The 12,458-nt window shown below is 31.6% G+C and overlaps 1 protein-coding gene across 4 annotated transcripts in view; it reads left to right on the plus strand.

Moving 5' to 3' along the window:
- Positions 1–452: 452 nt before the first annotated feature.
- LOC117169090 (catalase-like) overlaps positions 453–12,458 on the plus strand; it is a 66,766-nt gene continuing 54,760 nt past the window's right edge. For 2 of the 4 annotated variants that reach the window (XM_033355209.1, XM_033355213.1), the window contains exons 1-2: positions 453–591; positions 5,272–5,364. The gene's annotated coding sequence lies outside the window, so the exon portion shown is untranslated. Of the gene's footprint in view, positions 592–5,271; positions 5,365–7,445; positions 7,561–7,837; positions 7,910–12,458 lie in introns of those variants that run through there. The other 2 variants (XM_033355210.1, XM_033355212.1) reach the window with 2 other exon arrangements.

Here is a 12,458-nt window from a genome sequence, read left to right on the forward strand (position 1 = left end):
TGATAAAAATATTATTTTCGTCTTTATTCAAACAACAGAAAAACGTCTTACGTAATATATGGACAATCCCTAAGGTCATTTCAGACCATTAATTGTAATGAAATTACAAATTTTCATATTCAAAGCCCGATAGTAATTTAATAAAAAGTGTTCATTGTTTTAAAGAATAACAACAAAGCTAATAAGTCCTGCAAAAGGCACTAAGAATAATTTGAAATTGAAATTTCAAAAGGAAAGCTTAAAAGTCTATCTTCTCGTCACTCAAAATTCGACTTCAGGTACCACATGAAAATAATCTGCTCCTGCTAAAATAAGAAATAAGCGAAACTTAGCTTATTTTAAAATTTTTTCGGTAGAAAGAAACAATGGACGCAGTGATTGGTAATATATTTTTATATTTAATTTCGACGGATTGTTCATTTTTAGGTCTCAATAATGCTTCAAAGGACTCTGGGAGCCTAGACTCTACAATTCAGAATAAGACGCCAGAAGATATGCTGAAGAATTGATTTACAACTGATAGTCACTACAGCTGAAATTTTGTTGTGTCTCACTACAGTTTCGATGCATTTTAGCAATCGCTGCAAAAAGGTAAAATAGGATACACCATTACAAATGGTATCGGTTGGATTTAATTATACGTTTTTGGAATAGCGTTTCGAATCAGGTCACAAGTACACTGTTAAAAAAATCTGCGCTAGATTCAGTATACATGTAATGGAAGCAAGAACGCACAACATGAAATTAAATTTAGTATACGAGCGTGCATTAGATTTAGTATATGCATATACTAAATTTAGTAAACACGTATATGAAATTTAGTATACGCACATACCAAATTTAGGACACGCGTATACTAAATTGGGTACACGCTTATAGTAATTTTATTTTACGTGCATGTGAGGCTCGTTTTCTTTCTGGATTAGGTGATTACCATTTCGTTCTGATTATGATGGATTGTCTTTTAATCCTGTTTTGCAGGATAAGCTCTCGTTTACTAGGAAAAGCAACTTCTTTTTACTTCCTCGTAAACCAGTAGGTGAATTAGCTGCTCCAAATGATCCATTCAATATACATATATTTAGCACAAGATCTCAACAAAAATGCACGCGAGCCAAGCGAGTCTGCTAATGGCCAGGTTGCACGACCGCGTAAATCAAAACGCGCTTGTGCAGCCAAATATAGTAAACACGTATATGAATTTTTAGTATCTAGAAACTATAAAATTCATATACGTAAAAGAAACTTACTGCACACTTAATAAATTTAGTTTGCAAATAACTGCGTAAACGAAATATTCATAATTGATATAGTCGATTACGATTTAGAGAAATCGTGTACATATTAAAATTATTGTTAGCCGAATCCGCCGATTGTACCTCATAGCCGAGCGCTCACGATTTGAATCGGAGAACTTCGTGTTTCCCGCTAAACTGGTCAAGATTCATGTATGGACAAGTGTTTTCCAGTGCTTTGTTTTTAAGGCAAGAGTGGTATTAATTCGCTAAAGTATACATTTTTTGTGATATTGAACTTACAAATTATAAAAGTTATTAGTTGAAAATTTCAAGGATTTTACCACTCAGGTATTGAGCATCAGAATAAAATGAATGATTTATGAACTTTTTACAAAGATTTTATGGATTTGAACGATTTAAAAGATGCGTGTACATTAGGGTGGTCTAAAATCATACCTTTTGACATTTTTTTGGATTAGAGGGCATTCAATCCCTCCCCCCATTTTATGAGGTTGCCGGAAAAAAAATTCCTTCCAAGTTTGAGCCAAATCGGTTAATATTAAGATGTGTCGCAAAGGCCCTGAAAATCCCATAAGATTAACATGGGGAAATTTTGGTTTTCGGAACAATGTGATTCAGGTTTCTGGATATAAACGTAGCTTGCGAGAGATAATAAGAATTTGTTAAGGTGTCTCTAATCAATCATTTCCATAAAATTACTTAAAATTTTAATGCCCCCCCCCCTTTTGGGCCCCAAAAATGCCCCAAAAAACTGAAATTGACATTTTTGCTCAAAATTTACACATAAATGCTCTGTTTTCCCCTTTTTTGCCATAAATTATTTTTGTTCGTTAAGTGAAATATTTTCAAGTTTTTTCAACTAATTAACAATTGTCTAAATAATTTATTTTTGTTTAAATATTTTTTTGCACTTATTGAAATGTAGATTTGTTTCAAGCATTTAGTATTTGTTTAAACAATTAATTATCATTTAATTATAACTTTTTCTTAAAAATAGGTATAAAACTCTAGTTAAAAAAATTAGTTAGCTTTGCCTCTTATTATTAAATATCTGCGTCATTTAGATACTAGTACCCTATTTTGTAATAAATTCCTATTTGTTTAAATAAATTTTGTTTGTTTAAACAATTTTTTTCGAGAATCGATTTTTGAATTTTCAGTTTTTTTTGCAATTCATGTGGTAATTTTTCATTGTTAAGAGTAAAATTTGGTGTTTTAATTTCCAATGACGTTAAAAAAATACAAATATTTCTAATTCCTTTGAGAATACTAACAGCTAATCTGCGATATCAACATAAACAAAAAAAAACTTACTTTGAGCTTTCAGAGGACAAACGAGTTTGTCTAACGAGGGTGATTTAAAGGAAAACATTATTAAAATAATTTCAGAACGACAAAATTGAATGGAATTTTTATTGAATGAAGTCTTACTAAAAAAAAATTAACTTTTCATGACCAATGTAAAACATTTTATAAACAAATATTAGTTTTTTAAAGCATTTTTGTAACGTTTAAATATTTAATAATAAGCGATATGCTTAATTGAATTGAGATCAAAATCAGATTTTTGAATCACAATTTCCAATAAGATGTTACATTAATGTTTAATCAATTTATTAAACAATACGATAATGGTTTAGACAAAAAAATTTGCTCTTTATAATGACAAATTACCACAATAATTGCAGAAAGACAGAAATTTCAAACATTTATTTTCGACAAAAATTGTTTAAACAAACAAAATTTATTTAAACAAATAAGAATTTATTACAAAATAAGTACTAGTATCTAAGTGACGTAGATATTTAATAATAAGCAGCAAAGCTAACCAAAGTTTTAAAAAACTAGAGTTTTATACCTCTTTTTAAGAAAAAGTTGCAATTAAATAATAATAAATTGTTTAAACAAATACTAAGTGCTTGAAACAAACATCATTATTCCTGAAAATGATCAATTGTCTAATCAAACATAAAAAATGAATCTTTCAATTAGAAAGTGCAAAAAAATTATTTAAACAAAAATAAATTGTTTAAACAAGTGTTAATTAGTTGAAAAATACTTAAAACCATTGCACTTGACAAAAAAAATAATTTATGTGTAAATTTTGGGCAAAAATGTCAATTTCAGTTTTTTGGGGCATCTTTGTGGCTTCACAAGGGGGGGGGGGAGGGTGCCTCAACATTTTAAGTAATTTCATGGAAATGATTGATTAGAGACACCTTAACAAATTCTTATTATCTCTCGCAAGCTACGTTTATATCCAGAAACCTGAAACCCATTTTTCCGAAAACCAAAATTTCTCCATGTTAATCTTATGGGATTTTCAGGGCCTTTGCGGCACGTATTAATATTAACCGATTTGGCTCAAACCTGGAGGGAACTTTTTTTCCGGCAACTTCACAAACCAAATGGGGAGGGGGGGGAATGTCCTCTATTAGAAAGTCGGTTGTTTGGACCACCCTAGTCTCTATCACTAGTTTAAAAATATTTCACAACAATTTTACAAGGCTTTTAAATATTTCATGTGATTTAAGGGATTTCAAGATTTTAAAAATATTTCACAAAGATTTCAAAGAATTCGATGATTTCAACGAATAAAAAAATTCACAAAGATTTCAAAAGATTTCACTAAAATTTCCCAAAGATTTCGGACATTTCATAAAGATTGCAAGAATTTCCAAGATTTGAAACTGGCGTTTACACCAGATTTCAAAATTCTCATAAAGATTTCGAACATTTCCAAAAATTGTGAAGCCATCAAAAGAATTCCAGTATTTTAAAGACGTTAAACTATCAAATAAGTTTCTAACAAATTTGAGAAGGTTTTAAACGTCTCAATAATTTCAAACTAACACAAAAGGTTCAACAAACAAGTTTTAAACTAAGCATTGACAAATGCGTCATAAAAATTTTACAAAGATTTCTGTTATTTTAAAAATTTTAGGGATTCCAAATATTTTACAAAAATTGAGAATGATTTCAAAGGAATTCACAGAAATTTTAAGATTTCATAAAGATTTTAAGTACTTTAAGAGATTTCAACGAATTGACAAAGATTTCAAAAGGTTTAAAAGATGTCAAGGATTTCAAAGACGACTTGTGTTCACAAAAAATCAGGAATTATTTTATTTATAGCTTTTTTTTCATCTATTTTAAGTACAGAGCACCTACATTTTTTGACCCAGCACTGTTACTCGTATTACCAAGCCGAATGTCAGGCGGGAATGAGGTGATTTTAAAAAAATGAAAAACCAATAGATATTTTTAAATTTAATTCAATCCCAGTTTTGACCTTATTAAAAGAGAATATTTTCCTGTTATTACTTTTAATTTTGAATGTTTCTAAGTCGAGTTATTAAGTACCATGTCGTTTCTCACAATTCTAAGATTTCTCACCATTTAGTATATAAGGAAACTTCAAACTCCTTCTCTTAGCGTGATTTGCGTGCGATGCGTGTGTGTTTGCATACCATGTATATAAGTAAAGGTTGAGTTAGTTACATCAGCGACTGTGTATTCTACATTGATATGTGTACAAATACTAATAGAAATAATGTGCGTATTTATGTGCTATAATTGTGCAGGGTGAGTTGGTGGGGTTTCACGACGGGGTACGAACATTTCGTTTTCGTATTTTCGACAGTCACATTTTTTTCGAATGACTCATAATTTTTAGTATAGTCTTTAGCAAATTTCAGAAACCTCGCTTTTAAAATGTGAAAAAATGATTCCAATCTTTCTAATATTTGACATTATGGTCCTACTTAAATTTAATATAGTAAATTTTAAATATCACATTTTCTTTTACAATTTTTGTAGAACTTATATTAATTTTCCAAAGTGAATTACTCATAGATTATTAATAAATATTATACTACCTTTTAATATACATACCCGATTTCCCTAAATCGTAAAAGATTATACTAAACTGTAATATCTGTTTTAACGTATTTTGTAACTAAATTTCTATGGGTGTACCCTTGTATACTAAAATTGCAAATATTTCTTACAGTGTAGGTACTTTTCTTCAGTATTCCTCGACAGCACGGTTGCAATAAAATTGAAGGAATGATTAACGCGGATGCAATTGGAGAAAAGAATCCAAGTAAGCTTGTTCAGATTTCTATCGATGGTCCTACTGTTAACTTTCGCATGCTAGACGATTTAAAAAATATAATGGAAGTGGCTTTAAATTATTCAACCTCAAAATTTATGATCGATTCTTATTCTCCGACGAATTCTGAACAATATATTGTAACACGGAATTATTTGTAACATATTATCGCGTTTAAATATTAGATTTAAAAATAGCTGACTTTTTCCCATGTTAAATCAATGGGAAACTTCATGTGTTTGCGCCACGCCTAAATATTAACCGATTTTGCTTAAATTCAGAGTTTTTTTTGGAGATTTCTATCAAAACTGTGAGATAAGAGCAGAGAAATTCGAAAAATGAAATATAAGGGCCACCTTAGTATACATTGACAGTCTGTTTCTTGCCTCGATCCTACTGTGATTTTATAGAGCCCTTTAGTTAGCACGGAGTTTCTCTTGGCATGTCGAGACATCTTATGTATTAACAAAAAATGGATTTCTGGAGTTAAGCCGAATAAAATAAGTTTGGAGTACAAAGAGCTGTGTAACTTGTCTCAAACGATGGATGCTCTACAAAATTATGACCGTCAAAACTCTCGATTAGACCACTTTTGGACAGACGCTATTTCTGCTTCGGGAAAAACATTTGATAGTCTAACAGAATTTGTAAAAATGATGCTCATTCTGTCTCATAGGAATTCAGCACTCGAACGAGGATTTTCAACCAATGAAGATTGTTTTCGAAAATCAGAGAGAGGACAGTCTGATTGTTGCACGTATCATATATATCATCAAATTTTTTGGAGATGTAAAATTATAGTTGAGAAACAAGCAAAAATGAGAAAAGCAGAAGAGGCAGAAGGGCTGGAAAATAAAAAAACAAAAATTATGTAAGAAGCTGCGGAGAAGGCACTAAATGTAAAAAAAATCAATTCTGTGAAAGGACGCCAGCGTGTGGCATAATACTCCATTGATTTTCGATTATATAATCCCGAAACGGAAATGGCTTGATGTTACAATATATATGCGCATATAAGTATATTATACTTGTATTTCATTGTTTTATTCTCCAGATTTAAATATCATTTAAGCAACTACTTGTGATTCTGACTACATAAATTAAGAAATATTTATTTTACGTGTTATGAAAATTCTAGAATATGCATTTTCGATTAATATTTATCACTTCAGTCTGTGATTAAAAATGAGCTTGGCACGCGTACATAAATATTTGTTGAATTTAAAAAATCACAAAAAGAGATATATAAATTAGTTGGGGGGGGGGGGTAAAATTTAACCTGGAATATACCGGGAAAACCCGGGAATTGCAAATTGCCTGAAAATTAGACACGTTGTTCTACGCTTAAAACCACAGAATCTCTTGGGGACGAAATATGTTCTTTTTAGAGGAAATTAGGCGATACGTATTTTTACTATAACTTTTGATCCAGTTAAAATATTTTTTTTATGTTCTATTTACATTTGATTCTTATATCGTTTATTGTCTTCTTTCGTGATACGCAGGAAAATTTAAAGGAGGGTTAAATATACTTTGTGCGTTTTATGCATTTCAAATAACTTTTGAACGCAAACAATGACACATGAAGAACATGCTGAGATAAATGTAAATATGTGTGTGCGTGTGAAAATTGTTCTAGATATGGAGATAACAAAATTTTACGAAGTGATGACTAACAAAAAAAAATCTTGCAATCCGCATTGATGAAGGGAGTTTCCTATGGGGTTTCAAATGCACTCATATGCGCCATCAAAATTTTTTTAAATCTTTAAAATTGCCTAAGATATGGAGGTAACCAAATGTTACGAAGTGATGACCAACCAAAATAAAAGTTTGCAATCCGCATTGATGAAGGGAGTTTTCTATGGGGATTCAAATGCGCCCATATGCGCCATAAAGAAAAAATTTTGCACCATATTGATAACCGAGTCATCAACAATCAAAATGGAGGGGGGGGGGGGCTGGCGTCATTTTTCCAAAATAATTAAATTTTTTCAAATTCATCATACCTATCTTTCATAACTTCAAATACGCGTCATTTGTCATTTGCGAGTAGAGTGATAGTTGTGTTATGTGCAGTGTCAATTTTAAATAGTGTTTCGTTGTTTTCAATAATCAGCAATGGACCAACAAACTGTGGAGATATTGATAAAGTTGCAGTTGACCCCTTTGATGAAAAATTCAAGCGTAAGTATAGCTATACGTATATTATTCATAGAATTAGAATTTATATAGGGTATGCGTGACTTTCAGAGGTTATGAACCGCTCATTGATTGTTATAGGCATTTCAGTTTTCTTGTTCCTTTCTCAAAAATCACATATATTTGTTTGATATACTTTTTAATTTTGTTCCCACTTTTGTTGTGACCAATAGTTTATTTTATCTTTTAAGAAGCGTGTTGTGACACTAACCTAAAAATCAAAAGTTTGAATTGAGTCTGAAGCTTTTTTCTTGTTTTGCAGAGAAATCGATTGATTATGCAGCGTTAATTTGCCTTTTCATAGAAGACGTCGATAAACTTGTGCCACAATTAGGTTTGTAACAAAATTATTAGCAGGGCTGGAGCGATTTTTGAGCACTTCCAGAATGGAGATGGTATTTCATAATTGAAGTTTTTTTAAATTACTTTTCATGACAATAAGAATGTGAATTTTGTCATATTTTCTTTACTTTAAGTTAGTTTAGGCTGCGTTTACATGTCCATTTAGGCGGATGAATTTACTCCACAAAAATCGTCCGGCTACAGCACACTGTCAGTAGCTTAAAGAATTTACTCCAGAAAATTCATCCGCCTAAAGCAGAGTGCCAGTAGTCAGAGGAATTTACCCGAAGAAATTTCTCCAACTACTGATACAATCTAATTTCAATAGACTTATTTATTGTTATGACATTAATTTATATGTATATTGTCTGGCCTATTATTTGACAGATTGAGCTTGTCGCGAAAAAGACGAATTTTATTTTCGGGACGATTATTTGGTTAGAAATGTATGTATTGTGTTTTTTTGGTACGAAATATTTTTTGTTATTTAAAGTACCACTAGTTGGTTGAAAAATTTATGTAACTTGTTGAGAAATTCGCATTTTTGGTAAAAAACATTAATCCTCTTGGTTAAAATTTTAACTATTTGGTTGAAAATTGATGTAATTTGTTCAAAAATTCGTCTTTTTTGGTAAAAAAAATCATCTTTGTTTTAAAACTTTTGGTTATAAATTGATGTAATTTGTTGTAAATTCATATTTTGTGTAGAAATTTATTTTTTTGTTTGAAAACTGAACTATTTGCTGAGAAATTTATGTATTTTGTTAAAAATTCGTCTTTTTGATAAAAAAAATAATCCTCTTGGTTACAAATTTAACTATTTGGTTGAAATTTGATGTAATTTAATACATAATTCTTCTTTTTTGGTAGAAAATAATCTTCTTGGTTAATAAGTATTGGTTAAAAATTGATGTAATTTGTTGCAAATTCATATTTTCTATAGAAATGGAATCTTTCGGTTGAAAAACTCAACTATTTGCTGAGAATTGTATTTTGTTAAAAATTTGTCCTTTTGGTAAAAAAATTAATCCTCTTAGTTACAAGTTTAACTATTTGATAGTAAATTGATGAAATTTGTTCAAAAATTCTTATTTTTGGTAGAAAATAATAATTTAGGCAACAAAATTAATCCTCTTGTTTACAAGATTAATTTTTTGGTTGAAAATTGTTGTAATTTGTTCAAAAGTTGTTTTTTTTTTGTTAAAAAGTAATCTTCTTTGTTAAAAAAAATCGTATGCTGTATGAATGATATGGTATTGTTTGAAATATATCGTATCATAATAATTTTTATGATATATTTATAAAATTATGTATGTGTATATATACCTTTTTTTAGAGGTGACACCGCAAATAAAAATAACCTCTTTTTTTAGATACCCTATATGTATGTATTGTGGCTCAGTTGGTTAGACGCTCGGACTTCACCTCAGAGGTCCGGGGTTCGATCCCTGAGCCAGTACCTCTAGAAAATTTTCAATGTACCGTTACCGAGGTTCTGGTGGTTCGGAACTCACCTTAAGCTGTAGGTCCCCCCATAGTGTACTTGACTGCAACCCAGTCCTTCAATGATGGGGTAAAAACCAGGCTTTGTCCAATATGTATGGCCAGACTGCTCTCATCAGATCACTTGATTGCATTATAAAAATGCGTCCATGACTTATAATATATACCGGGACAGCCCCATGCAAAAATGATCAAATAAAAAAAATCCAACTCTAACCAAAAATGCCTTCGACATGTTGGGCAGTATAAGCCTGTGACAACATTTAAACACTGAAATGTTTTCTTTTTATAATAATGTACCAAAATAATGCTCTCGTTCTCTAAAAATAATTTGAAAATAAATTTGCATTTTTTAAAAGAAACATTCAGCTTTTTAATTTGCTTTTTATAGAACTCTTGCAGCATATCCCATGCATCCAAGTATATGGTCTCAATCAACTAATGGGGTGGCTCTGCAGAATCCAACTAAATTGGATACCACATCCAATTCTCAAGTCCCACCATCCAATTATTTTTCTGAGTGTGCAATTTAATTTATTTGGAGATATCATCAGATAGTGGATCGTAACAAGTGGTAATAAGGGGGTTGATTATGTTTTTTGTTCAAGTTTCGATAGTGGCGCATATGAGCGCAGTTAAAATCATATACGAAGTGACAATAATAAATTTGTATACGGCAATTTTATTTATTTGGAGATATCATTGGATAGTTTATCGGTAGAAAGTGTTAATTGGGGGGTTGATTATTGTTTTTGTTAAATTTGAAAGTGGCACATCTGAGCGCATTTGAAACTCCATAGGAAAGTCACTTTATCGACGCGGATTGAAAACTTTTTATTTTGTTGGTCATCATTCGTAAAATTTTGTTACCTCCGTGTAGTGGGCAATTTTAAAAATAAAAAAAAATTATGGCGCATTTGAGCGCATTCGAAGTTATAAAAGATAGTTATGATGAATTTGAAAAAATTTAATAGGTTTAGAAAAATGACGCCAGCGCCCCCCCCCCCCTCCCCATTTTGATCGTTGATAACTCGATTATCAATGTAGCGCAACATTTTTTCTTTATGGCGCATATGAGCGCATTTGAAATCCAATAGGAAACTCCCTTCATCAATGCGAATTGCAAGCTTTTTATTTTGTTGGTCATCACTTCGTAAAATTTTGTTACCTCCATATCTTAGGCAATTTTCCAATTTCCAAAAAAAAATTATGGCTTATATGAGCGCATTTGAAAACGAAAGAATCCATGTCTTCAACTTTATATTGCACATCACTGTTGAGGATTTAACACCTGCGTTACACTGACCTCCCTCCAAAATATTATATCATTGTTAATTAGCTAGCGCAAAATTTTTTGTGGTGACGCATTTGAGAGAATTTGAAGTTATGAAAGATAGGTATGATAAATTTGGAAAAATGTTATTAGTTTAGAAAAATCACGGCAGGCCCCACCCTATTTCGATCGCTGATAACTCGGTTATTAATGTGGCGCAAAATTTTTTCTATATGGCGCATATGAGCGCATTTGAAGATCTTCAAGATCATGTGATTTAAATTTTGATTTTTCAAATACAGTTTTGTGGCGCACAAATTTTAATCGGTGGCGCATTTGGGGCGCAATTCAGTGTGCTATAGAAAACCCAAAAATTAAGAGTGGGGGTGGCTGGTGTAACTGACCTCATTTAATACCGAAAAGCCAAATCTTTGGGCTCCGCATTAAAAAAAAATACATGGTACTGTGAGCTTTACGTAAAGCTTAGCAGTAGAATGGTATAAATATTTGTTTATGAACTTTTTTGTTTCACAAGAATTGAGGACTCATTCAGGGCTCTTGCATGACCCCTGGCGCAATTTTTCAAAAACAACCCCTACTACAGAAAAACTACTCTAAAAAGTAAATAGGCACTAATCATACAAAATTGATTTTTCAAAACCACCCCTTAACATTGGAAAAGTACACCTTACGCTAACGTACTGATAAAGTTCAAGAAAAAGTATAACATCAGTTTGTAATATTTTGTAGCTGTCAGAAAACAACAAACACTTCCAAAAACTAACACCAACACTCGCATAGCAACCCAAAAAAGAATGTTTAACTGAAAATAAAGTATATCAGCAGTCTTTTTGTTTTCTCGGATAGTTCCCAACCAGTATATGCCCTACACCAGAATTATCGGCTCATGTAGGGCTTATTTAATACCCAGAAGCCAAATTTTTGTCTATGAATTTTAAAAAATGCAAGGTACTGCCAGCTTTACGTAAAGCTAGCAGTACAATGCAATTTTTTATGTAGTTTTCAGGGTTTCAGGCAGCTAGACAATTTTGCAAACTGATGCAACAGTTTTTCTTGCCATTTATCATTACTTTTGGGCGTTCGCGTAGACTGTCAAGCGAACGCGTTTTTGAAATTTCGAATGACACCGCTCACCAGTGAACTTTGGGTGAGGAGGTTGGGACATGTATTCCTTAGTTACATTTCCGATTACTAATTCCGGCCATAGTTCGATTGACCCACCCCTCTCATCCTAATCAGTAAAATTTCAAATTCGAAGCTGTACTGAGCAGAATCAACCAGTCCAGTAAGATGCGACAATTGCCAGGTGTCTGAGAACATGAAAATGATGGACATGGAAACAGACTGAATGATCCTGAAAACTAAAATAATACCTACCTACTTAATTTGTAATTTTTTACTTTCTTTGTCTACTGTTTTACCATGTTGCTTAATTTTTATATATCAGAGGCTGACTTTTTGCATATAAAACATATATTATGTTGATGGCTCACAATATGTTGTTTAAATAAAGAGTTTTATTCAAATAGTTGTTTGCCAAGTTGTATCAGAGTTTTTTTTTGCTCTAATGGCAGTGAATTTTCCACGAAAAGTACAGAAAACATCATGATAATCAAGAAAAAACGTGAGCGGTCAACTGATAGTCCAAGCGAGCGCCAGTGCGACTAAAGTTGGCGCGTACGCTTGAAGGTTAAGAAAGTCAGTGTTTATATCCACTTATTTTTTTCACAATCTCAAGCCTGTC

Source organism: Belonocnema kinseyi, chromosome 3 (genome assembly GCF_010883055.1).
Source record: "Belonocnema kinseyi isolate 2016_QV_RU_SX_M_011 chromosome 3, B_treatae_v1, whole genome shotgun sequence".
In the NCBI taxonomy this organism is placed as follows: Eukaryota; Metazoa; Arthropoda; class Insecta; order Hymenoptera; family Cynipidae; genus Belonocnema; species Belonocnema kinseyi.